This window comes from Ursus americanus, chromosome 26 (assembly GCF_024610735.1).
Source record: "Ursus americanus isolate L20-20 chromosome 26, mUrsAme1.1.p, whole genome shotgun sequence".
Lineage (NCBI taxonomy): Eukaryota > Metazoa > Chordata > Mammalia > Carnivora > Ursidae > Ursus > Ursus americanus.
Window position 1 is genome coordinate 32,046,645 of NC_142152.1, and position 24,188 is coordinate 32,070,832.

Genomic DNA, 24,188 nt, shown 5'->3' on the forward strand with positions numbered 1-24,188 from the left:
CGGGTCCACTGCCCTTTAGAGTCCCTCTGGCTTCGGCCAACACCAGCTCCCGCTGGATCCAAATTCAGCCTCTCAGCTTCCTTGTGATACCAGCATCACAGCAAAGTCTCCGATGATCAGGGTAAGAAACAGAAACCCTGCCCAGACCTTCCCAGATCTCCTGTGAATGAACAACCAAGTTCCATTTGCTACGCAAAAGATACGCTTACTAACTCAGACCAGGTTTCATCAGCCATGTTCCAGGGCTCCTCCCTCACATCCTCCACGGCTCATTTTTCTAGATCAAAATCTACAACTCATGAGTAGGAAGAAAGTCACTAAGGCTGGCTGCCCTGACTTATCATTTAATCTACACAGAGCTATTTATTTACTAATTACATTCTTGGCCTGACAGCACTGGCCAGAAAAGATTTGTTTATTCATTACAAAAACCAATTAATGTAAACAGAAAATAAAATCTTAAAGGTTACTCTTGGGAAGGACTTTACTAATGGTGTCAGATGAGCCCCTAATTAAATGAGGCAAATGAAGCCCGAAGAAGCGAAATGATTTAGGGCCACATGTCACAGAATGCACACTGGGAGTTTCCTTGCCAGGGTCCAACAGCACCCCCAAATTCCAGTCCTGTGGCACGAGTGGGACTGACCCCGCTATCGGCTCCAGAGGCGAGGGATGGGTGTTAAAGAAAGAACAGGCAGACCCAGCCAGGACCCAGTGCACAGGCCAATAAACTTCCTCTGTTGTTGAGACACTCGAAGTGGCCTTTTTGTCATTTGCAACCCAAAGCATCCCAACAGATACCCGTGCAGAGTCAGGGGCAACTCCAATTTCTTGACTCCTTGTACACAGATATTTCTGCCACAGTAAAGCCTTTAACATTGTAAAATAGAAAACCACAGTTTGACAAATCTAGTGGCCGAACTTGATAAGAATCAGAAGATTTGGGGGAAACATAGGAAACTACACATTACCATTGAGCTCTTCAAGCGTATGGCTTCATGTGTAACTGCGGCTATCTCAACAGAGTATTACTGATGACTGAAGAATTCATGAACAGAGATTAACTGTAGAGAATTCGTGGCTAATGGGGGAGGACCATTTTATTTTTTTAATATATTATTTATTTATTTATTTATTTATTTATTTATTTATTTATTTATTTTTGAGACAGCGAGTGGTGGGGGGGGGCGGGGGAGACACAGAGGGAGAGAGAAAGAATCTCAAACAGGCTCCAGGTCCCATGTAGAGCCCGACATGGGGCTCGATCCCAGGACCTCAAGATCACAACCTGAGCCAAAATCTAGAGTTGAACTTTTAACGGACTGAGCCACCCAGACACCCTGAGGACCATTTTATTTATAACTTGAGACAAAACCTGACTCCCACCTCAGTCTCAGAGTTGGACCTAAAGCTGGGCTCATCCTTACCTCCCAGAGGGACAATGTCCCAATTTTATATCTCCAAGTGCCCAGCTCCAAACGGGGTGCCAATGGAGGGGTGACTCAGGTCTCAATGGCTAAGTTTATTGAGTTACTAGATGAAGACACTGAGCTGTGTCTTATCTGCCTTATGTCTTCGAGTGCTCCCCAGCGACCAACGTGAGGTAGGCTGACTGGAGTAGACAATTAACAAATGATACGGAAGGAGGGACCGTCACGCACACCGAACTCTTGTAAGATTATATTTATCGTCAAATGAGAACACATTCTTTAGTAACCGCAAAATTGTAAAATTAAAAAGAGGGGTATCAATAAATGTAATAATCACATAGGATCTAGTTAACATTCATCGAGAAGGAGGATTTAAGCGTCAGCACCCTTGCTCATGCGGCCCCTTCTGGGGGCCTGGGAAGGACCCAGCCACGTGTGGAATGAGCACCTTCAGTATTTAGGCTTAGTACCAGCACAGAAACACTTACATGTCCTGAAACCCCATGGCTCATATATGAAAAAAACCTGAGAAACATTCCCCGACATTTGACAATAATCCTAAAAATTTACATGACATTACCAATAACTGCTTGTGAAGCAAATAAGCTTTCTTTCCTAATCCATCAAGAGTGGAAAACAAGCCCCAACCAACCATGCTAGAGGAATGAATGAATTACCTTGCTGTTCTCTTGAGGGAAAATGGCATTCTACAATCACTGTCATAGGAAGAAGTGATCAAAGAGCACACAGCCCAAAAAACGTAAGAAAAAAAAAAGTCATGCAGACATATGTGAAACAGGCAATTAATAATAATATTTGTGTTATTTTTCTGGATTTTGTGATGTTTGGGATGTCAGCTTTCGAAACATGTATATATATTTACATTTTCTTTAATCATTTGAAATAAATGTTCACTCATAAACCTGGTTTTATGCTTGTAATTTTAGATTTTTTTCTTAGAGAGGGCTCTGAAACTGAATAAGCCTCAGGCCATGAGGGGCCTGCATCTGCTCCCGGTGTGCCTACTGTGAGCCAGGTCACGGCTTTTCGACGACCATCTCCTCGCAGTTAGCTAGGGGCTCTTTGAGGCAGGTGCTATCACCCCATTTTACAGAAGAGGGATCTGGGCCTCAAGCAGGCCAGAATGACCTACCAAAGGTTCCCCAGCTGAGAAGTGGCAGAGACGTGGCAGACTGAACCCAGCAGTCTGATCCAAAGGCCCCTTCGCCAGGTGCACCCTGCCTTGCCAGTCCTGCTTCTTGGCCTGCCCGCCCCCACTAAGACAGGAAAGGAAAGGGCTACCCTTCTGTGACATAGGCGTGCCTTCCTGGCCTCTGGCTGCGGCAGCTTCCTAGTAGGGCTGGGGAAGGAGGGGCTATCTCGGACCCATGCGGCAGACTGAGCCCTATTTCAGTACCCTGCAGGACAGAGGGGTTAATCCTTGTCAGTGGGCAACAGTGGGACTCTACAATGGGTCCCCTTGGGGCCACAACCTCTTGGTCAGTGACCAGCCGTCTCCTTTGATGTGATTTATGGTTCAGGTGATGCTGATTGGGCTGCAGCAAGACAGGTATGGTGACAGCGGGTCCACGTGTCCAAACCTCAGTGAGAGCTGAAGGCTGTGGGCTTGAGGGAGGGACACAGGAGAGAAGAGGGAACAGTCCAACCACAGGAAAGGAAGCCCCGAACTGAGTGTGAACTCAGCACAGCTGCAGCCTCAGCTCCCCTTCCTCCCCAACCTCGGGGGTGGGGGGGGGCAGTTCCTCCTCAGGGTCCCATCCCAGCCTCCAGCAGCCTCTTCCCCCCTCAATTCAGAACGACTGCGTCATCAGCATAATGCTTCCGGTTGATGAATTCCTTGCTGACTCAGCCTTCTGTCTGAAGAAGCTGGTCCCTCCTGTGAGGCCCTGCTCCCCAGCTACCTGAACCCTCTGCCTCAGTGCTCCCTGAACTCAGGACAGGACCTGCTATGTTTCAGTACCACTCGTTTTATGTTCAACATGATGACACCGGGGGGCCCGGCCGGCTCAGTCGGTGGAGTGTGCAACTCTTGATCTCGGGGTCATGCATTCGAGCCCCATGTTGGGTGTAGAGATTACTTTAAAAAAAAAAAAAAGATGAAACTACAAGGCGGTGTGTGCTTTACCTTCTTGGGACAGCAAGGAGCCCAGGGAACCAGTGGAACGCACGACCTTGGACTTTACCATTAAAACAGCGTTACCGGTCATTATCCTCATTGTCAATGCTCACCTCTCAGGGTCTCTGCTCTGCCCTACTCCCGCTGCCAGCTAGAAGAGAAAGGACCATCCTTCTGCAAGACTGGGGCAGACCTACGCAGAGTCCCAGAGAGAGAGCTACCCACTTCCCAGCCTCAGGGTGGACTGAGCTAACAAATCTAAAGGACTGAAGTGTCCTCCTGAAAGGGAGGGAGGGTGGAAGCGGGCAGAGGGGCAGAGACTGCAGGACCCTACACATTCCTCAAAGGTGAGGCCTCTCCCAGGACCCACCCTGCTGCGCCCTGGCAGCGTGAACCCTGGCCTTGAGGTGGGAGTGCCAGCGACAGTGGGAGCTAGTTACACGGGGGGCTGTGGCCAGCTGCCTTTCCCAACGGCACTCAACACTCACATCACCCCACCTTACCTTCCCGGTTCCCAAGCTCACCAAAGCCCTTCAGTAATATCTCTGTCCGTTAATACACAAGCCTTCTGATTTGCTCCTCGTGTCCTGTGAGCTCAGCTAACAGGTGCACCCTTGGGAAACAGGTGTGCTCCTGCGGGCTGAAGACAGTTCATGGAGGGGACGTAACACAGGGGCTCTCCTTCACCTCACCCCATACTGTTGGCGGCCACCACGCCCCACGGAGATGCCACTAGCTTCTGAGCAAGCAAATAGGCAGAGTCTGACCCAGCCAGAGAGCAAGCGTGAGTAATCTTTGCCGAGTAAGGGACAGCATGACGGACCAGTCAGTCCGCTCTTGGAAGGAAAGGACCCATCAGAAGGAGTACTTCCGAGGGTCACAACATCCCTTTAAAAGATTTGGCAGCACAGACGCTAAAGCTGGAACAATATAGAGAATACAGACGAGATTAGCATGGCCTCTGCGTAAGGATGAAGCCTTCTGTATTTGTATGTTAACTAACTGGGATTAAAATAAAAACTAACCAACTAACTAACTAAAAGACGAGAGGCAGGCGGCCAGATGAGTGAAGCGCACAGGGTGTGTGCAGCCCTGGCCATGCAGTGAGGGCGGGCAAGTCGTCTCACCTCTCAGTGCCTTCCTGTCCTCACCTGTGAAATGGGGATGTAGCGCTGCCGGACTCCCCCCCACCCGAGGATTAAAGAAATCTGCATATGGAAAGCACCCTACAGGCATGCACAGCGCTAGCGAAATGCCCCGCAAGGGTTTCCTATTATTATGCAGAAAATAAAGAGAATTATAATAGAACAAGAGGTAAAAGCCAACTTAAAGAATGATTTGCTCATGATTTCCATGAACTGCCTAAAACCAGGGTGATTTCTCTCAAGCAGGAAGATTAAACCTTTCCTCCTTTTCTTTCTTTGTAGCTTAAGGATCAAGAGGCCACTGAAATTCTTCCACGCTTGCGGCGAGCATAGCAAAATGTGGAATCATTACGTTGGATACTTGAAACTCATGTAACGTTGTATGTCAACTATACTTCAATTCAGAAAAGAAAAATTTAAAAGAAACCATTGAAATTCTTCCCTGGAATGAATTAGGATTTTCTGATATTTTCCACAACGCCTTAAAGACGGTGGAAAACGTGTGTGTGTGTTCTCAGTCCCGGCTCTTGTGCTGTCTCTATTGGAAAAAAGGGCAAATAGCTCTCCACCTCAGAACAGCAGAACCAGAATAAACTTGCTGACCTTATTAATAAAGCAGCTTGTCAGGGCTGCCTTTGGAGTATGTGTGCGTTCTTAGGACGGAGTCATGGGGGTGAGCTGAACACAGTTTTTAAGACTTTTTTTCCCCCCAAACCTACCTGTTCCTTTCAGGAAAGAGGTGTCAGCCATTCCTGGGAACAATTCCCTACAATGCTCCTTTACCTCCGTGCAGATGGATCGCCTCACTCTACCACCAACAAAAACTGGGTGACGATATGACCAGGGAGCTCACTGTAACAACACATTTGCCATAATTATGACTTTTCCTGGGGTCCACATCCAAATGTGAGAAATGGGACAGCCTGTGGATTATAGGTGTAAATTTTGGGCATACAGAATACTCAGGTTGGGTGGGGAGGCCCCCAGGCTGGTTAGTTCAGGGGGTTACGTGCCCTAAATGCTGAGAGGGTCCCCAGTATGTTCCCCTTGAGACCAACACCCATGTTCATGGAATGATCAGCTGTCTACCGCTCATTAGGTCCACGTCTATTGCTTGATCATCCACAGATTGCCAGCTTCTCCTAAGCAGCCAGCCTTCCCAGCCACGGACATCATTCACACATTAGCCTACACACAATTGTGGGGCCCGCTCAGAAGTCAAACTGAAAGTTTCTTATGCCTAAACTTGACTTTCCAGACCGATATGAGGAACAGAGAGAAGGGAACCTTGTATAGTTGGGGGTCAGCAAACTACCACCTGCAGGCCAAATCCAGGCCAGTGCCTGTTTTTGTAAATAAGATTTTATTGGCACACAGCCACGCCCATTAGGTCACGCAGTGCCGGGGCTGCTTTCCTACTCCAGGGCCAGAGTCGAGCAGTTGCAACAGAAACCACATAGCCTGCAGAGCCTAAAATATTTACTATCTGGCCCTTTAGAGAAAAAAAGAGAGGATGACAAAAGCCACCAGAATATTTACAGAAGTTCCTGATGGCCTATGACTCATGGTTTAAAAGGAACAGTGGCCCTCATAAGTTAGCAGAAGGAAATGTGGGTTCAAGTACTGGTTCTACCAACAGGCTCAGCTTTGTGAGGTCATACAAGTATTTTCACCTCTGGGCTTCCATTTCATTCATACAATAGGATTAGTCATGGGTGGCAAGTGCATGACAAATAATTAGCTAATACCCCCAACATATGCATTTTGAACACACACAAGAAGAATTACTATTTGTTTTCTGAAGGGTAAGAGGTCCTGTCTTGGTGTAGCAGTATTCTGCAGCTGGGACAGGAAGCACTCCTTGTTAGCAGTTCAGTTGGGTGTTTCTGGAACCCCCGTGATATGCAATGCACTGAGCTGGTCTAGCCCCACAGGGCATGCCGCTCCACCTGCAGATAGTAAGTGACAGGGTAACCCAGGTCACCCCAGGCTGGGAAAGTCCTGGAATGTTTACTTATTTTTTTAAAAAAGGAAGATGTGAGTAGTGCCCAAAAGAAAGGGTAGGACTTCAGAAAAAGGCAAAGGGAAGGGAGCTCTTTCTACTTGGTTCCTTCCTGCACTGAGCAGTAAAGCACATACTCAAAGGAGAAAGGTCAAGGGTATATTCAGAGAACCATGGGAGAAACCAGTTCATCTGAGCAAGAAGATCACGGGAATAACTGGGAAGATGGCTGGAAAAGTAAAGTTGAAGACAGATTAGGAAGGAACCTGAGTTCAAAACCCGCAAGTTTGTACTTTATTGTAGACGATGGGGAGCCACTGAGTGTTCTAGGTAGAGCAGGAGATGATAACATGAAAGTGGTATTTTACAGACATTAATCTGGCCATGGTATATAAAATGAATCAGAAGAATCTGAATTACAGAGGAACCGAAATTGAAACACGGGAAATAGTGTCTATCGTATTGTGGAAACATTGTTTTGATGGGGAAAAGAAAGAATTCTTTACCCTCATTTTCACTTACAGCTTCCAATCTGTGTGTCCCTGATATCTCCTGTATGTCTCATCATTTTTTTTTTGATACCTAAATACCTACTAAATAAGCAAAGCTGGAACCAGCAAGGAAAATATTTCAAGAAAAACAGTCAAAACAACAAAGGACAGGTCTTGGTATAAGGGTTTCACTCTTTTGTGAGATGTAGTATACATATGAGGTATAATAGTTGGCCTTTGATTTCAAATCACAAGCAGGAGGAAAGCTTATTATAGTTTTCACAAGGAAGGTTCTATTTTCTCTCTGTGTGTATGAGTGTGTGTGTGTGTGCGTGCGTGTGTGTGTGTGTGTGTGTGTGTGTGTGTGAAACCCCAATTTCCTCATTTATAACCCCCCAGAAAAGGCAGCTAAGAATAGCCCACTCTGCATCCGGTTTCATCAGAAATAAGATTGTGCCCATTCTAAGTCTCTGCCTTCCTCAGGTTGCCAGCATTCTGTCACTTGCCCTCCCACAGGGCCCTGGCTTTAGACACCTGTGCTGTAAAGTGACAGTAGAGCCAGCCTCTTGGAGTGGAAGGTGGAACAGAGAGGTTAGAGATGCTGCTTCAGGGCAGGTAGAATGGGGTTGGATTCCCAGCCTTTTCTACCCCAGTGACCTGCTCAGGTTAGCTGCTTTTTGAGCTGAAGGTCCCCACCTATAAAATAGGGGTGATGAGTACCCACGTCAGGGCATGCCAGGAGCCTCAACTAGGAAAATGTCTGCAAAATGCTTTGCACACCACACCTGGCACTGGATATGGCTCAATCAAGGGAGTTCCTGATATCTGTTTTCTCGGGGTACAGTGACATTTGCCGAGATAATCCAAGTCAATTTTTATTTGCTAGGTGAGAGGCACTTCCTTAATTTGATTACCATATGCCCAATACGCAAACTCTTCTCCCCCTTTGAGTACATCACCAGATTCCTAGAGGACCAGAGCCCTGGAGACCGAAAGTGCCCGGGGACTGGGGCGTCAGCAGCCCGGCTGCAGTCCCACCTCCAGGGGAAGCTGCAGCACCAGCCCCCAGTGTCCTCAGAAAAGACAAGAGCTTGGGATCTGGGAACCTCGAGCTGGAGGCCTCAGAGGCCTCTCTTCCCTGGCTGTTCATGAGCTTCTCTGACACGCTCAAGAGCTCATCACGAGTTTAAGGAAGAGTTGCATCTAGAACCCAGGTCTGCTCACTTCTTTCTCTCTATCCTCAAAGTCACATTTAAAAAAAATTATAAAAATCATAATGGTCACTGTGGAAAACTTGGAAACTAGAGAAGAATTAAAAGGGGGAAAAGTGCATGGCTATAAGCCCATTGCCCCAAGCTTCTATATCTCTGTTAATTCAGACTGCCTTCCAGGTTTTTCTATTCATACAATGGAAGTGAGAGCACACTGTAAATACACCTTGTGCGCTGTTGTTGTTTTTTCCCTTTTTCCACCTCAGTCTATGAAATCGGTTTCTGCAACAAAATTTTGAGCTTCAGGTGGGCTGAAACCATATCGGCCTTGACATCTCCCCTTCTGTGTGCCTGGCACACAGTAGGAGCTTAATAAACAATGTGGAATGCATGGATGACAGTATGGCCTTATGTAGAATAACCAAGGATGTAGCCACCCTCATTCTGCTGGAAACTCAGGTCCTCTCCAGTGTTCTGCTACCGCGAACAAGGTCGGACGCACAGCCTCGTGCATGCGTATGCAGCTCTCTGTCCCTGCGGTAAGTTCCTAAACATGTAATCGCTGGGTCAGAGTACTCACCTTGTAAAGCCTTGGATTCCCTACTGCCAAATGGCTCTCCAGAAAGGTAATCGTAATTCATATCCTCCACTGGTGATCTAGGAGATGGAAAAGCATGAGGATTCTCCGTGGAGCATGCGAGTTAAGAGGGAAATCGTAGAATCCCTCAGTAGGTGTTTGAATGAGGAATTAAGGCTTTGGATCTAGCAACCCCACACAGTATGGAGTACCTTCTTGAACTTTGATCAGTACCCCTCTGACCTCCTCTCTCTTGAAAAATACAGTGTGGTTCCGAATACTAGAGAACTATCAACCCTACCATTTCTATCTCCCAAACTAGGAAATATCCCCCATCCCCCAGGACACAGCATAAAACCCAATCTTTCCATACAAACAGTGACCCACACCAAATCTGTGTCTCTAGCACCAAGTCTGTTTTGCTTGACCTGTCTATAAATAGCTGCAGTTAAAAGTAAACGTCATAGCGGTGTCTAAATGTCTTTTTTTTATATGCACATACATTAAAGATACACTGTTAACCTCAAAAACACACCTTTAATATTTGTTTCTTAGAAAACGGTTTGTTCTTCCTAATATAAATCAGCAAGATAAATTCCAAATGAGTATGTTTATCAGAGTATTTTAATTGATTATCTTCCCCCACCCTGTAGGTCAAGGAGGTCATTTGTGGAAATGAAAACAGCTGTGTACATCCTGATCCAGGAAGCCCCAAGCTCCCACCCCACGTGGCCAGCATTCACTTAGAATTAGCAAAAGTGAGCATCTCAGAGATGAAGAGGCCCCAACACCTATGCGTACTCTCCCTCCTTGCAGCTCTCTGTGCTGTATCCCAGGACACATAAGAAACTCTGGATTCAGGGCACCTGGGTGGCTCAGTCGGTTAAGCATCTGCCTTTAGCTCAGGTCACGATCTCGGGGTACTTGGATCAAGTCCCGCATCAGGTTCCCCACTCAGCGGGAAGTCGGCTTGTCCTTCTTCTGCTGCTCCTCCCCCACTTGTGTGTGCTCTCTCTCTCTCTCAAATAAATAAATAAAATCTTAAAAAAAAACAAAAAACAAAAAACAGAACTCTGGATTCAAATTCCACCTCTGTCCCAGAATTACTATGTCAACATTACCTTCTGTGCCTTTGTTTCTCTATCTTCAAAATGGGTTTTTTTCCTGCATCTGTCCTGCGTTTCACAAGAACATTACGACAAACCGAAGCATAAAAATCTTTCATGTGTTCTGAGAGGCAAAGCATTTCTCCAAATTCAGTGTACTCCTATGTCATGACTTCTGTTTTATAACAATCGAACATAGACTTCTATCCAGATCTTCCCCACACCTGATGGCAATGTTATCAGGATAGCTCCTAACCTTTTAAATCATCTGTGATTTTTTTTAAAAATCCATATGGCTCTTCACCATCCATTAATATTAAGCTACTCTTTGCCTTGTATCCTTTTTTATAAACATACACAAACATACACACACAAAATATAGAGGCCCAAATACTTTTCTTTGACTCAAAATAAACCACAGGCCTCCAGTACTCAACAGATAAAAATCTCAAAGCTCATGTTCACATTTATCCATGAAAGAAATGTAATAGTTCAACATGTCACACAGCAAGTCAATCAGAAGACTGAGAAATAAACACAGAAGTTCTCAAGTCCATGTTTCCAGTTTCCTTGTGATATGAACAAGACAGAATTTATTTGAGAAGAAAATGCCAAGGCGACATTTGGAATTACCATATTTGTGGGGGCAGGAGGCCAACTTATAGGACCTTTTGTATTCTCTTTTGGAGCTGTGGCTTTGCCAGATCTACAACCCCATATGCATACGAGGTTCAGCCAATTCACCATGGGGATCTGATAGCTTTGCCTGTGGACTTCTGCCTCCTTCCGCAACCATAAGGGAGTTTGCCATCAGGAGGCCTCTGGGGAGATGGGATCATGGGGAGAGCCAGAAAGCCAGCCCTCTAAAGAAATCCTCAAAGTCAGATTTCTTGAGTTAAGGGGGACAGACTATGGGGAAAGGCGCTAGCGGTGGGGGGTCCAGCAAGAGGACAGAGCAGAGGACTAATATGAGGGTACCCCTGCCACTAGAGGCACACTGGCAATATCCCTTGGTTTTAAGCCACTGACCATGCCACCTTGATGGCAGGATTTGCTTGTTGCCTGGCGGCAGAGCCACAGGCCGGTTCTACTCCATTTTCTGCCCTGTACGGGCAATTGCTCTAGACCCAAGCTGGGCAGAGGAGCCCTCCTGCAGCTCTTGACACTCCCCACTGGTGCATTACTGAGCCAGGGGCTGGCAGGAGAGGAGTGACCACTCCCATGTCTGAGAGCTCCTGGATGGACCCAGCTCTAGCCCATTTCATGGCATCCTCACAGTCTCCCAACCTCCATAGAAATGTTTCTAGACCGGGACTTAATGAAATGCATTCTGCGGGATGCATTATTTCACTGAGCTCCTGATATCAGAGCTTCATGGAGGAGCAGGCCAGGCCACGAGCATTATGAGTAATGATGCCTTTAGCACCTGCCCTCTGAGGTGCAGATCTGTAAACACCTACTGTGACCCTCAGCTGCCATCTACACCTTCTCTCCCAGGTGCCTTAGAGTCAATGGCCCCGCCAGCAGGATTCCCTTCTCTCATCCTCTTTCCTCCTCCTCCTCCTCTTTGGTTAACACCCTGGGCTGAAACTTCATCAATACCCTGGAGCCCAACCCAACCCACCATAAGTTTGCCTTAAAACCCCATCCCCTTGGATGAACCCTGGAACCACTCTGGACTTCAGTATCTTTTTCTGACAGTGAGGGGCAGGAAGAGCTCTTCTCCAAAGTTCTTTCCAGCTAAGAAAATGAATATTCTATATTTTATCTGCTTAAAACTTTGTGCCCTGTGCCTTTGACAGAAATAACTTTCCAGGCTTGCCTGTTAAAGGAATCTGGAACATGCAGCATGCCAGAAAAGTCCCCCAGGGCTAGCCTTTCCTTCCTTGGTATCTATGGGACGTTGCATGGCCTAGAGGCAACTCTGGTTTAAGGAGGGATGTCTCAGTTTTCCAATTTGCAATCGGGCAGACTGGATGAGTCCTAAGGTCTCTTCCAGAATGAGAAGCCCATGATTTTGAAAGTAGAGAGCTCAAGCTGACCAGCAAAGGCCAAGACGGCAGCAGAGAAAAGCCACTGTTGATTGAATACCCCAAAACAGATACAAACTTTACAAAGGGTGGTTCTCATGTTGCCGCCAATGCCAGGATGTGGATGTCATCCACAGAAGTGCAGGGTGAGTCAGCCAGTTCTCAACCCAACCCCAGGAGGCATCCTCTGGTGACCAGTTGCTATCAGGTAAGGCAAAGACCATCTGGTAATGTGATGTTCTAAATATCCCATCTGGTTGTCAGGAAATGTAGTCCTCGAACTAGGACCGTAACCCTAAAAATGACCACTGGCCACCTGTGTCCTCTCCCTCAGCCGACAATTCTGGAAACAGAGCTTCTGGACCATGTGATAATTTAACAGGGCTTTCCTTGAGCTGGCCTTTGGATTGATATGTTTTCAGTTCATTGCGTTACCTGTCAGTAATGTGTCACCATGCAGATGTCAGCCTGAGAACAAAACAGGATGTATGGGATGTTGCCGTGTCTTTGTGTTCATTCTGGAGAATTACTGTAGCTTGAGGGTGACAGTCCCACAAGTAAAATCTTCATCACCCCTGCCTACCTTAACACTTCAGATTCACTTTTTTATTTTATTTTCACTACCCATTTGAAAAATTGTGAAGGCTCGTGTGTGTATGTTATATGTTTAAAATTAAAAGACCTTTTAAAAAAACAGAAAATTTATTTTCAGACCTCGTCACTCAGGTATGGGTGGTTGGGGACTGCAGGGTTTTGGAAATCATCAGGATTCCAGAGGACACTATTACTCCACCTTCTGCCTTGTCTAACTATCTCAGCACTCTGAATCCACTGGATAAAAAAGAGGGATTGTTTTGATTGAGTGATTTCAGAGAGTCACACCTTAAAAGCCCCTACCTGAAGCTCATTCCTTACCTCCTATTGCCTCCTATCTAAAATCAGGTGCTCTACATTCATACTAGTGTGTAAATGACTAATACCAAGGTCATTCCCTAGAACAGACTGGAGAGAAGCAGAGATCTGTGTGCCCCCCAAAGAGGTATAAAGTGTGTTATCAGGGTGTGTCCTAAGGGGCTGGGAAGGAGAAAGGCAAAAAGAATACACGGAGAGCACCCAGAACAAGAGGGCCATTGCGCTATTTTTTCTAGAGATGATCTTATTTCTTCTTAATTTGACTTTAAAAAGAAGGTCATCCCATAATAGTGACCTTCCAAGGAAGGATAATTTATCCACCCTCGGCTTAACTGGTGCTTGAGCGGAGCCACTGTGGAAAGTCTCCTTGGCCAAACCCACCTCCGTCTCCCCAGCATTCCTGGGGGAGGGCGGAATGAGCGCAGCTGAGACCATCAGCGCCATCACGGAAGCAGCACTAATACGGACACAGGAGGTGCCGGCTCATTCTCCCAGCCAGGTGTCCAGGCTGGCGAGGCCATCTGGGTTAGGGAATGTGTGCTCTAAAGCCTGCTGGGGGAAGCCCGTTTTGAGGGGGAGCTTAGCTTACAAAATCAGCCAGCTTCAAGAAGTCTCTTCAGCCCTGGTCCCCATCAAGGTGTGGGGCCTTGGAAATGGACTATTTCCCCATATGAATAGCCCTGAGAAGACCAATGCCTCCACATTCAATAATCTGTGGGCCAGGGGCCTGTGAACAAGCCAGCTCCGGCAGGAAACACAGGAGAGAAGACTGGGAAGAAACTAGTTTTAGCTTCAGGTTTCCAAAAACCTAAAGGGATAAAGCAAAAATGAAACCCTTTTAAGAAATGCCCTTTAAGAAGTGACTAACCACCATACCTTTAAACTCTTTGTACCCTGATGAAAGAGCTAACAAACATGAAAAATGAATTTAAATTGTACCAAATGAGAACACTGTCTCTTTAAAAATATTTAGTTCCAAAATTTAAAAGCTCTGTGAAAACCAGTGTGGATGACGATGTAAAGAAAGAGGCACTCCCGTTCAGTGTTGATGGGAGCGAGCGTCAGTTAAGTCCTGCCATTTGGGGAGTGATATTTAGCAATATTTATTAAAATTAAAATGCACCTTGGCTTTGACTTACAGTTCTCCTTGCAGGGATGTGTTGTCCAGAAATGCACAATCGTGCAAAAATATGGATGTGCAAGAATTATTTCAGCATCGTCTACAATAGAGGAAAACTGGAAAGAACTCCATGTCCATCAGAAAAGGATCAATTAGTAAATCCTGGTTCGTTCACAGAATGGAACACTTGCAGCTTGCAAAAGAAACAGGTAAACTGAGGTGTTTATGGGAATATATGCTCAGAGAGAACAGCACATTGCAAACGGAGGAGCACGCCTATTTTTTGTGAGACAGTATTAGATAGGCTAATATATGCGCAAAGAAAATCTCTGATGGGTGGATCATTAGGGACTTCAAACTTTCCATGACAAGCATATCTAAACTTGCTAGGATTTTAATGTTTTATTTTCTAACATTAAACAATAACATGCAATCGGAATTTAAAAAGTGAATTCCTCCATCTTCACATTGTTTAATTACCTACCACACCGTCTTTGTCCCTCATCTTATGCTACAGTGGGACTAAGGGCTGTGTTTCTTACAAATTCTAGAGAACAGTGGCTATGGGGTATGCATTTCATCTCTGCAATTCCAGGATAAATAGTTCAAAATCCCAACTCTTCCAATACTTTCACACTAAAGCTGCTTTGTGCGTGAGAAGTGGCCTCTGTGATGGACAGAATGCGGGACTATGAGCTGGGAGTGTCGGCTTGCACACATTTTTCCCCATGTTCCAGTTCTGTCATCAATGAGATTAAGGGCTTGAAGGGAATCATTTCTGATATTCTCTCATAAAAAGACCTTGACCCCTCCCTGACCAGAGCCTCCATGAAAGGGGTACTCAATGGGCATTTGTTGAAATACCGGACAGAGCCAGGGCCTGAAATCAGGACACCGTGGGAAAAGGAACAATCGAGAAGAGTCTTACTACTGGCATCATCTGGAGCTAGTGCAGAGTCAGCCAAGGTAAGAGAGCAAAAGGGTTTCGGTGTAGTGGGAAAAACAAGCCCATTTTTGAGGTTCTCAACTGGAGAACTGAATATTTGGAAATATGCAGGGATGGTTTGGCCTGTCACAACGATGCAGAGAAGGCAGATGCTACCAGCATCTAACAGGTGGGCCGGAGATACTAAACCTGCCACAAGAACCAGGACGGCTCCACACCAGTGTCTACGCAGCCCGTGGAGGACCACTGAGGGGTGCCAGCTAGACAAGCAGACATCAGCTTCCTCACCGATCCAAAGGCCTGGGGCCAGTGCTAAGTGCTGGGTGGGTGACAGGCACAGGAAAGCAAGGTGACGAGACTACCAAGATGGCGGCCAGATGGCCCACCTTCTGCAGGCTGCCCTCAAGTCAGCCTGAGTCTTTAAACTACAAGCTTGCCAACCCCAAAATGCCCATTCTGGATCTCCTACTATAATTGAACTTTCCCTTTAACACACACTGATAAATAACTAAACCTTAGAGGATCCATATCTCTATAGTTACATGCCTGATTAAATCCTAACTACAAAAGAGGCTTTGGGCCTTGGAGGTTCAAGGCCTTCATATTATGTCTTGGATCCCATTCTCCCCTTTGCCTAGTTTAAGCAGGGTCCCAGGCTCTGGAAGGCCACCATTGTCTGGTATAAGCTCCACGAAACTAAGACCTCATCCACCATATTCCCCATGGCAACCCCAGCACCAGAACAGTGGCATCCCCAGCACCAGCAAATAGTACGTGCTCAGCAAATTTTTTTTTAATGAATAAGTGAACCAATGAGGAAGTGGAAAGGCATGGTTTTAGGAGACAGTCAGGGCTGGGTTAGCGATGTTTACACTGTATGGTCCTGGGCAAGTCACTTAACCTTTGTGAGCCTTTGGTTCGTCCTCTACGGAGCAAAATAGCAACAACCACCCTCCAGGGCTTTGGGGAAGATGGGAATAATATATGGCAGACATCCAGCATGGCTGGTTTACAGTAGGTTCTCAGAAAATGGGAACTAATTATATCACCATTATTAAAAACTCCAACTCACACCATGGCCCATGCATCTGTTACAATCATAATTATCAGAAAAGTTACACAATACAGTTCAACTTGCCCCTTCCGGAGCCACGGGTTAATAACTGACATCAGCAACAGCCTCTTCTTTAAACACAATGTTCCTCCTTTCTCCTTCAAAGCGACTCTACTCAGAGCATCACCAGCTAGTCCATTGTTTCCAGACACCTACAAAGCGCCGGTACAGACGCGTGCACTGGAAAAACAGGAAGACCAGTGCCAGAGAGCCCGCAAGTAAGTCTGTGGGCAATTCTGGTTCAGCCCTAGCCCCAACAGTCAACGTGTGATTCTGAGTTGGCCTCCGGACACCCGAGCCTGCTCACAAAGGCAAATCCATCATGGCGCAGTGGGTGCAAGCACGGAAGCTGGAGCCAGAGGCTGAGGTTCAAATCCTGCTTCCACACTCTTAACTGTATGACCTCGGGGCAAGTTACTTAACCACTTGAAACCTCAGTGTTCTCATCTGGAAAACGGGGACACATAATAGTACCTACTTGGGGAACGGAAGGAGGAAGCCAAATATTGTACTTCTGCTGGCTTTGTGGAAAATTATGGAAATCAACTGGCCCATTAGCAGAAATCCTACCAGAAGTCCTTCCCACAGGGACTACCTTTCCCACATTTGTTCATCTTTATTACTCATACAATCAGCTTGAATCCTCTCCGAAGCACAGAGCAAAGGATTTGCTGGTGACGCAGAACATAAGCGGAGTGCTTGACACATAGTAGGTCTTCAATAAATATTTGTTGAACTGACTGAATGGCTGATGTATCAGTTGAAAGACTGACGGTCCATCGCACCTGTGTGACCCAACAAACTAAGTACAGACTAAGGTGAGCGAAGATCTTGGCATTTTTGGAACTGATGCCTAGAATCTGTATTAACAGAAATCCCTCTTATGGTTGCCTTTTTTTTTTTCAGTTGGGACATGCCCCAGCTGAAGAATACGGGCATTTACCTGTGGACAGGTGATCCAGAGAAGGACTGAGATGTTTATCCAGCCAGCACACACACCATGATGGCCCCTTTAGTTATAAGAATTTGTGCCATACAAATTAACAGGTCCATGTGAGCTTCCCCAGAGGCCAGCCGTCATTTGTCATGTTCACTGCCAGACCTTGAGGACCTACAGCATGCAGCAGACAGTAAGTGCTCAATAAATGCATGCCGAACAAAAAGATTACCTGAACCAACTAATGAATGAAGGCACAGAAGGAATAATCAAAAGAGGGAGACGGCTATTGCAGAGTCTCAGCCAGAACTGAAGCCCCATTCTGTAGCCTTGGCTACTTCTCCACACAGCTTTTAGAAGAGGCAGGAGACGCAGACAGAGAAGCAGGGGCGAGGGAGATCTGGCAAAAACGAGGAGCGGACGTGGGAGAGTTTATAGGGGGGTGTGAAGCGCTATCAGGACATCTGTCCTGCCTGCTTGGGCACTACTCTCAAAGTCAGAGTGACCGGGACATCTGGAGGAAGGGGGGGGCACTGTGAAACACCAGATCAGACCACTCTAGCCCCCACTGCTGCCACACCCAGGCTCTCCAGGCTTTCCCCTTTCAGAACTATCCAGTGTTGTCTCCATCTCCTGCCACCTGCAGGTCTTCTCCTTGCCTTCACCTGGGTGGCTCTCTGGGCCTCGAAAGCTCAGCTCCGCTTGCCCCCGTGTTAGAAACACACAGGGTCCATTTGTGGAGACAGCCACTTGGGCTCTCTCTCTATTGAGAGACTTCCTTCCCTCCCGGGATAAGCACATTGTTCTCTCCCAAAACTCAGCACGTGAGTCCACCGTGGACACCAACTACCTCTTTGATGCACTTTTAATGAGTGTTTTACAAGGCACTTCTCAGAAAATTGCCCCGTTCCTTCTGTACTCAGCAGGGAGATACAACGTGAACTGGGAGCTTGGCTATTATGCTTGTGAATAATTTGAGTTTCAAGTGCAGCCTTGGCAAGCCTGAAAACAAATAATTACCAAAAAGTTATCCAGCTGCCCTCCCAATCTGCCAGCTACTTTGTCTGGGGCGTGGAGTTCTCGGCTCACTGGGAGCCTCAGCAAACAGAACCATCGAGACACCTCTAGGTCCCAGTCAATGACCGCAGCACAGAATTTTGGCTGATCCGGCCCTGGAGAAGATAAAGCCCTTAAATAGAGATTAGCCATGCTCATTCCAGCCCCACTCACAGCCAAGAGTCAAAGTCGGTATTTGCTGAGTGGAAAAGGACAAAAGGAAACAAATTTCCTTTGCAAGGTCTCCAAAGAGGCCAGGAAACGTAATTCTCCACTCCTCGCCCCATCCGCCTCCTGCCGTAAGAAGACGAAGCTAATCTGGCCCGACTTTGAGGAAATCTCAACATCGTGGTCTCTGAATCACAAACCATCAGTCGGCCCTCTGAATAGAGGGTTCAGGAAAGACTTGTGCATGCAGGATGTGTCCTTCAAAAAAGCAACAGGGCTGTTTTAAATGATGTTACGGTGACAAGGTGACCATGACACTGTCACTCCCGTAGACCAGTAAAAGCTTGGGAAAGCCTAGAACAGGAGCTCCTAAAAGGTCACGCTATTCCTTGAGAAGCCACTGAGGACCTGGGCCCCCCAAAACGCCCTTGTCATCAGAGTGAATTTCAATCTGCACCCAAACCATTAGCCTTTAGTGTACAATGACAGTATATCTGTTTCGGGAGAAACCTTAGGACCATCTAGTTCACAACTGTTACTTACAGACAGGAAAATGAGGTCCAGGGAGATGAAGAGACTTGCTCCAGGATCCCCGGGGCTGGGGGAGCCCTGAGCTGGGACTCCAGCGGCCAGGTCTCGCTCTCCCCCCTTATGCTCCTGGAGCCTGCCACACACTCAGTGGGCCACATAGTGCTGTCCAGGTGGCTGCGCAGAGTGAGCGCTTTTGCACTTCTCACTTCTCGCTCCTGCGCCCTCGTGGGGCCAAGGAAGGCCCCTCGACCAGAGGGCTGCAGGCCGCGCGATGCATGCCCCGTCTCTCCCGTCAGCCACAGATTTGGGTGCTTCTCCTGTCTGTGCAAGTGCCCGCTGGATCGAGCAGGTGGGATCATCACACGCCTCAGAAACCCAGAACCTTCGCGAGGAAGGTAACTGCCGGACAGTATCAGAGTCCCCGCTGAGGGCGACATTCCCGACCCGTGCCGGAGGCCAGGGCAACAGCTCAAAGGGGACTGTGGGCTGAGCAAGTGAGGTGCGCATCTGCATGCGATGACCTCAGGCTCAGGACAGTCAGCCCCGCAGCGGGGTCGGTACTGAACCCCCCCCCCCCCAGGCAGCTGCTAAGGAACACGGAGACCCTAGCAGCCCAGTTAGGGCTGGAATTCTCCCGAGAGCCCACAGCGGGTTTCACTTGCCTTCTTTCCTTCCTCTAGAGAGCAAAACTCCTTGATGGGGAGATGGGGGCGGGGCTCCTTCTTCTTCTTTTTTTTTTTTTTTTTGCATTTTCTAAAAGACAAGGACATCCTAGTTACACAGTTCCGGAGTGTTCCAGCGGAGCTGTGCAGGCTGTGTGTAACAGGGCTGCTGCCCCAAAACGACATGTTCGAAAGGTCAGAGCTAAATACTAAGTGCCCTGATGAGATTCGAACACTCCTTCTTCGGCGGATGGGTGCTGTTTAATCCTCGTGGACCCAGGAATCAACAGGCATCTCTCTCCCTCTTCAGAAAACTTACAGGAAACAGCTAAATAGCGTCCAACACCTAGTTTCTTCGTGTACAACAAATGTCAATGATATGCAAACACGTGCGCTTCCCAGTCAATTGCCCCCCCCACCCCATCAGAGTGGCCGGAGAAGGGGGCCTCATTACTCTGTGCTCGGCCCAGGGATGCATAGCCTCCGGGAGTCGCTCCCAGGTCAGTTCTGCACAGAGGAAACACTGCCTTTATTGCTCAAAAGCGTGGAGCGGAGAGAAAACGAACTACGTAGGGTTGTCAGTCAATCCCAATCCTTCTCTGAGTCCCTCCCTAGTGAGCCACTGGGGAATCCTCGAAGAGGTAGCAAGCCCCCAAACCCCCAGCCTGGCACTCTGGGCCCCTCGTACTCTAAAGCTCCTGACCGATCCAGGCTGACCTCACTCCCTTCTTGCTTCTGGCATTTCCAGGATGGGCCATCCTTTCTCACATCCAGACCTTCTCAAGGAGCCAACTCCAACCCCTTTGCTGGACAGCTTTCCTGGGGCATCACCCAGCTGCTGCCTCTATACCCCCGCTTGCCACGGTATCAATCAACCTCGTATGTCCAATACCCAACACAGGACCAATGTGTAGTAAGTGTTCAATTCATGTTCGTTGGAGAAATAAGTCAGACACTCCTGAAACAAACTTAGCAAACTTGGATTAAAAGAGATGAAGAGGGGGCGCCTGGGTGGCTCAGCCGGTTGAGCGTCCAACTCTTAGTTTCAGCTCAGGTCATGATCTCAGGGTCGTGAGATCGAGCCCCGCATCAGGCTCTACCCTCAGTGTGGAGCTTGCTTGGGCTTCTCTCTCCAGCCAGCTCGTGCTCAGTCTCTCTCTCTCTCTCAAATAAATAAATCTTACAAAAAAAGAGATGAAGAAATGTAGACTTTAAAAACACAACACACATACACAGAGACAAGTCCTTTATATGTAATGAATATATATAAAAACTGGTGAAGTCCTCTGAATAAGGTCTGTAGTCTACCTAACAGTAATGTACCAAGGTCAATTCCTGGTTTTAATGAGACAGTATGGTTTTGGAAGCTGGTATCATGGGGGAAGCTGGAGAAAGGATACGTGGGTCCTCTTTATATATTTTTTTTTATTTTGCAACTTCTAAATCTATGATTATTTTTAAATAACAATGCAAAAAACATACCAAACAAAAAAAAGGCAGGATGTTCCGGGCACCAAGAGAGCAGCCAGCAAGAGGCTTTCCGTGTTCACACACCTGCCGACTCTCAGGTTAGGAATGACCCCCACCCTTGCTTCCCTTCTCCCTTCTCCTCGGGCCTCAGCTGCAATGTCCTCCCTCCGGAGAAGTCTCCCCAAAGCAGCAGCACCACGGCACTTTCTCAGAGTTCATCCTACTTCCTCCAGTGCACGGACTGTAATCAGCAATTCCTTGTCTGTCTGTCTGGCTTCCTCCCCCAGAATGTTGATGCCACAAGAACAGGAGCCTCAGCGGCATGTTTCTCACCACTTCCCCCAAATCAGGCCCACAGCACGTAAGGAATATTTGTGTGAATGAATAGTGAATATGTTAATGAATTGATGAAGAAAGCATATATCAGAAATGAAGCTGAGAGTGATGCTATTAGCCTTTAAAGATTTCCTTTTTTTTTTTTTTAAGATTTTATTTATTTAACAGAGAGAGACAGCCAGCGAGAGAGGGAACACAAGCAAGGGGAGTGGGAGAGGAAGACGCAGGCTCATAGCGGAGAAGCCTGATGTGGGGCTCGATCCCAGAACACCGGGATCATGCCCTGAGCCGAAGGCAGATGCTTAACGACTGTGCCACACAGGCGCCCCCCTTTAAGGATTTCTAATTTAAAAAGATAACAATAAAGAGCAAGTCCTTGACACAGATGGCACTTTAACTAGGATTGTAGGAAATTCCTTGAAACCTACAATGTGATGTGTGGAGCAGGTGCCCGAAGAAAGCAGACACCACTAGAACCGCTGATGATCAGACAAGGTGTTCAGTGGGCAACTACCTGGAAAGACCTGGGAAGATGGACAGGATTTAAAGAGAGGTCCAACTAGGGAAGGGGAGAAAAGGGTGTTCAGAACCTGGAAGCCAGCATGAAAGGAAAGCCTTAGTGGCATCCGGACCCACATCTGTCCTCCCAGGAAGCTGGTGACCCATCAGGAGCAGGGCTGGGGTCATGGCACTGAACAAGAGACAGGCCCCACCCACATGAGCATCCATTCTAGGTAACCAGCTTTCTGCCTAATAAAATAAGATTTAGAAGCACTGAAATTTTTCATTAACTAATGTTTCCTGTACTATCAGTATAGCAGGAAGCGTAGAGGCTGTAGGCCAGTATTCCTGAGTTCTTGCTGGCTGGAAGAAAGGACGGAAGACTATTTGAAATTGAGCAGAGAGAAGCAGGAATCCTTGCCCCTTTGGGGCAAACCCCTCCATTGTGGGAAGGGCAACTTTGGTGAGCTCTCCCAATCATGAGACAGAAATCAAGGTCCCAACTCTTCTTTCTTAGGGAAACCTCTGATATTGAAAAACATCATTCCAGGTCAAAGGCACTGGGCTAGGATGTTAAGGCATCTGGTTATGCTATCAAAAACCATTTCATGAGAGACACATTGCTACATAATTCCTTTTTTCTGTCATGCCCACTCCCTAGCTGGACCTGGATTGCTGGAGGAGAAGACACTCCAGGAGGGGAGGAAATTCTAGGACAGGAGGTTGAAAACTAAAAGTGTGCACCCCTCCCCTTACTCCAGAAGATTACAAGTTGGGCAGTTTTTAAGTGACCAGTTCTTATCCATAACAGGTCTTCCTTAGCCAAGGGTTCTGCATTCAAGTTATTCCCATAGCCTCTGGTTCTTCTAGAACAGAGAGCGGATTTTGAAAAAACCTTTAATCCACAGAGGCATCAGGCTCCTGAGGTCTCTTCATTCCAGCCTCTACCACTGGGGCCCAGACATGGCAGCATTGCTCCAGGGCCTTAAGAAGCCGGGATCCCCTAATAACCTAGCGGTGGACCGATGCCTGGGGCAGCAGAGGCATGCAGGGGTAGAGCTCTATCGGTCCGCTGCCCCCCACCTTGTGTAATGCCCACGGAACAGATGCCTACCTTCTCCAGGGTGCGTCAGCTGAATGGATGTGGGGCACCAAAGCATGAGGAAGTATCATGTAGGGAGAAGCTGGGAGATGCCTCTCTCTCTTATTCCTGCTTCCCAGGCCACGGGAGAGCCTATGCTAACTTGGGAGATGAGAGGCAGCTCCCGTGCCAGCTCTTCTTGCAGGCAGCCCTCCCCAGAACCATGGCCGAGAGCTCTCATCCTTACAGCTCACTAAAAGGCGATCCTGGTGTCATAGACACATGGCCGTAGGGTCTACTACCTTTCCAGCAACACCTGGAAAACTTCGCTGAGTGATTTCCCCTTCCAAGAGACACCTGGGCTGAGAAACCTTCCTTAACTTAGCTCACGAAGTGGGATCCACCCTCTTGCTTAACTCTTCGGGAATACCCGGCAGGAACTTTTCAAGGCGGCCACACCAGATGGTGTGACTTAAACATTGCAAAGAAGGGGAAGAGTGATCAGACACTTCCAACCTGAGCTGGTTATCATTTCAGGTACTGAGAGGTCATACTCCATTCTCTCCAGTAGAAGAATATATGTGTTGGTGCACTGACGGAAGTGGAAGACACTGTTGGAATTCTCCACTTAAATCTCAACTCTGGAGCTGTCTAGATGTGGGAGGCTTAGGACATCATTCTGGATTGTACCATAAAATTAATTTTAAATTCTTATTCCCATTTTTAGCTTTGATGAACAGTGGTTTTTTTTTTTTTTGTTTGTTTCTTTTATACAGACTGATTATTGAGGTGGAATATTGGGGTAGTCCCCATCTCATTAGCTTTTTTTTTCATTTCTATAAATCATGCACACACATACAAGAAAGAGTTTCTACCAGCTGCCTCTAAATGAGTACAGTGGGAACACCACTGAACGTGTGGTGGAAAAGTCAGCAAGCCGCTGCAGGGCCCGTCCCCCCAGGAGCCTCCCTGGCGCTCCAGCCTCCATCAGCTCCCCGTGTCTCTGTGCCATCCCTTCCACTCATTTTTTTCCTTCTTTTTCAACTCTTTTCCTTCTGTGTCTGTCCCCCTAAATCACGACTCCATTCACTGAGGCATACAAGTGTCTGCTGAAGGCAAATGGATATGGGAGCGACCAATCCATTCAGTGGCCCCGGGGGCAGCCATTTTGTTACCAGATATGACTTTGCCAAACTAAGTGCACTCCACTTATTTCTCCTCTTTC

General features: G+C 47.4%; 1 protein-coding gene across 10 annotated transcripts in view; it reads right to left on the reverse strand.

The window, feature by feature from the left end:
* FOXN3 (forkhead box N3) overlaps nucleotides 1-24,188 on the reverse strand; it is a 385,552-nt gene that overhangs the window by 238,078 nt on the left and 123,286 nt on the right. For 2 of the 10 annotated variants that reach the window (XM_087856174.1, XM_087856173.1), the window contains one exon: nucleotides 8,997-9,073. The exons of the other annotated variants lie outside the window; for them this stretch is intronic. The gene's annotated coding sequence lies outside the window, so the exon portion shown is untranslated. The remainder of the gene's footprint in view (nucleotides 1-8,996; nucleotides 9,074-24,188) is intronic. 10 annotated transcript variants of the gene reach the window in all.